Source organism: Pyrgilauda ruficollis, unplaced genomic scaffold (assembly GCF_017590135.1).
Source record: "Pyrgilauda ruficollis isolate IOZ18807 unplaced genomic scaffold, ASM1759013v1 scaffold10, whole genome shotgun sequence".
NCBI classification, from domain to species: Eukaryota; Metazoa; Chordata; class Aves; order Passeriformes; family Passeridae; genus Pyrgilauda; species Pyrgilauda ruficollis.
In genome coordinates, this window is record NW_024508101.1 from 10,977,603 (window position 1) to 10,981,620 (window position 4,018).

Below are 4,018 nucleotides of genomic sequence, written 5' to 3' on the forward strand. Positions count from 1 at the left end.
GCACAGATCACCTTTTGTTGCCCTGACAAGTGTCAGTGGGCAAAGAAAGAAGGGTTAAACCCTTTTCCTGGTGCTAGTGACATCTTGCATTTTGTAACACTGCCAGAACTTAATATCTGACTGTTTATTTGTTTTACTTATTGTTTACTTTCTTGCTCTGCTGAGCACAGGCAATAGATCACTTTCACCTTTGCAGATGAACTCAGTTTTGCTGTATTTAGGAGAATAAAACATCTCACCAGCATATTTCAAGTTAATGAGTTGCTGCTTTTTTTCATGTGGAGTTTCAAAATAAGTTAAATTTCTCTTGAGATTAGACTTTGTGGTTAGTTTCTTTTTTAATTGACAAGTCTTAGTCACCAAATTCTTTCCCTTAGCTATCACCTCATTCCTCTACCTCAGTAGTATTTGTTTGCAGGCATCTTGGAACAAAATGTGACCCTTACACTGAAATGGGAAAGCTGGCTGAATTTCCTGAAGGCAAAAGCCGTTACAGTAACTCACAGGGGGAGACAGCAGAAGGATTTTCAGTTTTGCCAGCCTAAAATACACACTTGCTTTCTGATTCTGCCTAACAGACGTAACTGTGAAATTGAACAATTTTGGGGAAGAACAGAAAAGAACAGATAATGGTAATACCAAGACAAATTTCTGAACAGCTTTGAAGCAGCTATAAAAAAAGCATTTAGTGCAATTGTAAAGCCTCTTTTACCAGTGCTCTGAACATCGTATGAGAATATACACCAGGTAGGGAGGCTGGAGGGAGATCAAATGAGAAATGACAAGCCTTTGACTATAAAGCTGTCAATGCCTCAGAAGAGAGAGCCAAGCCAGCTGCACCTATTCCAGGGAGTGTGAAATGGAGATGCAGGGGCTGTGCTGGGTTGAAGCTGGTGCTGCTTTTCAAAGAGAGCTGGTGCTGCCCATCTCTGCCGGCTGTTTTCTGCTCCACTGGCAGCGCTGACCTGGCTGATCGATGTTGCCACTAATTTTATTTAATTTTCTTGCCTAAGATGTATCTTCTCCTTTCATACTCCCCCTTTGTTGCTCAGTCTGAGATTGATGTATAATGTCAAAATAAATCCAGAGAGCGCCATGAGCTTCTGAGATTTGGGAGCTGGATGTGGCAGGGTCAGGAGATCTGAAAGGCTTTTAGTTACCCACTTGTAGTAAGCCACCTGCATGCAAAGACAGCCAAATTACCAGCAACAAAGTGAAAAATGACAAGAGCATTCATTAAATGCCATGCCTGGGCTAGAATCTCAGTGCACTAAAGTGTTTTTATCTCATCTAATGGGTAAGCAGACAGCTCGGTAGTTCCTGCTGCATTTCCTGCTTGGTGGGGGCTGGGGGCTGCATTGATTTTGGATAAAAAGGACTTTCAGAGCTCGGGATGGATGTGGTCTAAAAGAAGCCAAAAGCAAGTACTTTGGTAAAAGCCTCTCAGCTTTGCCTTGCCAGGCTGGGGAAGGGGTGCAGCCAGTCTGTTACCTGCCCTGGTTCTGCTGAGGGAAGTTGCAGCACTGGAGCAGATGATGGAGAGAAAGAGCTGGCAAAAAGAGGCTGGCAACTGCACAAATGGGTGACATGTGCCATGGCCAGGCTGCTAGGAGCTGCTAAGGTCAGTATCAATAATAGCAAGTACCCTCAGGTGGCTGTTTGATTCATTATAGAGTTCAGCAGGTTATGGCACGTTGACACCTTTCTCTAGTTGTTGAAAAACAGCAAGCTCATGACAGAAAAAAAAAAAATGCCATCAATTTTTCTTTCAGGAGATTGACTCTTCAAACAACAACAACAAAAAATCAATTTATTTACAGGGAAATAAAGACTCTGGGGTATTTTTAATAACACTTAAAGAATAAGAATGCTTGAATTTAAAATCCTGGTCACCTTCAGACCTATGCCCTGCTGTCTCAGTGATATGCTGTGTGGGAGAGGCAGAGTACCAGGCACACGGTACAAGCCCTGCAAGCACAAAGACGTTTGGTGAGGCCATGACAGTACAGCTGTTTCCTCAGTTGGAACTTGCGATGTTGGATTTTAGCATCCCCTTCCCTCCTAGAATGTGTAATGAAAAAGTTGTTTTGAAACCAAAGAGAAAGGTTCCTAACTACTGCTGAGGAAAACTTGAAAACATGAGCTGAGTGCCTAGTGAGAAGGGACCAGGATGCTTTTGGATCCTTTGGTTTGGAGTCATGTTATACTTGTGGCCTTGAACCAAGAGTTGCACAGCTTTTCTAAGGGGCCACACGCTGCAGGAGGGGAGTGGGATGGCTGTAGTTCATCCAGCTGGCAAGAGGGGTTGAAGTGCAAGGAGCTGGCACGTGTTCCCTCACAAATGCTGTGGTATTACAGGACCTCTTGAGCCTTGTTTCTTGGGCACCTGTCTGACAAAGCCCTTGCTTGAGTCATTTACTGTAATGTTGTGCCCTGAGGCTACTAAAGATGTGTTTAATTTGAAATTTAGTCTAATTGGAGCAGTTGGTCTTGTTGCTGTAATAATGATTTTCGGCAGGATATTCAGCATGTTCCTTTGCTGTGCTATCCACCACAACTGCTCCAAGAGCTACAAACCCAAAACTGCTGCGATACAGATTTTTTTTTTTTTAATAGAGCACACAGCAGTTTGCACAGAAGGGCGTGAAAAAGGGGACATCATCTGAATTAGTATCAATGTGACAGTCTGGGATATGGTGGTGACACACCATGGAATGGTTTTCCCAGCAGGTGTCAAAGCAGCTGTCCCTGCTAGGGCAGAGGCTCCAACACAGACCCAGCTTCAGAAAACAGATGCAATACCCCAAGCCTCAGGTTGCAGTGAGTGATAAAAGAACTGACAAGAAGAGATGCTCTGCTGGATCTCATACTAAGCAGCAATGAGAGGCTCGTTGGGGCTGTGAAGGTCAAAGGCAGCCTTGGCTGCAGTGAGCATGAGGTGGTGGAGTTCAGGATCCCAACACACAACTGGGAAGAGATGCATATCTGTATATCTTTATCTGGCTGATAAACCAGAGAGTCAAGCTTCCATCCAGAGGGACCTTGACAGGCTGGAGAAGTGGGCTGACAGGAACCTCCTGCAGTCCAGCAAGGCTTTCAAAGGGCTGCACCTGGGGAGGAACAATCTCATGCACCAGAATATGCTGGGGCCACCCAGCTGGGAACCAGTTTGGCAGGAAAGGACCTGGAGGTCGTGGCAACACCAAATAAAATGTGAGCCAGAGATGTGCCTTTACCATAAAGGTACTGATGGTATCCAGGGCCACATTTCCTTCCAATGGTGCCCAGTGACAGGGTCAGAGGCAATGGGCACAAACCGAAATACTGGAGGTTCTTTCTGAACATCAGGAAACACATTTTACTTTGAGGGTGAGCAGTGGCACAAGCTGTCCAGAGAAGGTGTGGGGTCTCCAACCTCGGGGATACTCAAAAGCCATCTGGTCATGGTCCTGGGAAACTGGCTGTAGGTGACCCACCTGACCAGATGGCCTCCAGAGGTGGGGAAATGAATTTGCCTAGCGGGAGAAGTTTTTCCAGGTGATGAAGTGAGAGGTGAGGGAGAAGCGGTGGCTCCGTTAGCCGTGGACAGCTAAAGAAAGGCCAGCAGGCGGACGCGGAGGGTCTCTGGTTTGGGGGCCGTCGCTGCCCCGGTGTGGCGGCTGATGGGGAGCTGCCCTCCCGGGGGCTCTGCCCTCCCGGGGGCTCTGCCCCTGCCGCCGGCGGGGCCCGGCGCATCCCCGCGGCCCGCGGCGGGGGCTGATCACCCGCGCCCGGCGCAAGCAGCCGCGCCGCCGGCACTCGTTGTGGGCACCGGGGCCGGCGTGCGGGGACCGCGGCCGGGGGGCGCCGACCGGCTGGGCGGCGGCTCCGCAGCCAGAAATTAGGAGCAAACCGAGGGCTGCGCTCCGCCCTGTCCCGCCGCTCGGTCGGCGCGGGCGGCGGGCAGTGCGGACCCCCCTGCCGGCTCCCCGCCCCCGGAGCGGCGGCAGCGGCGGCGGGAGGAGGCGGCGCCGGGCGG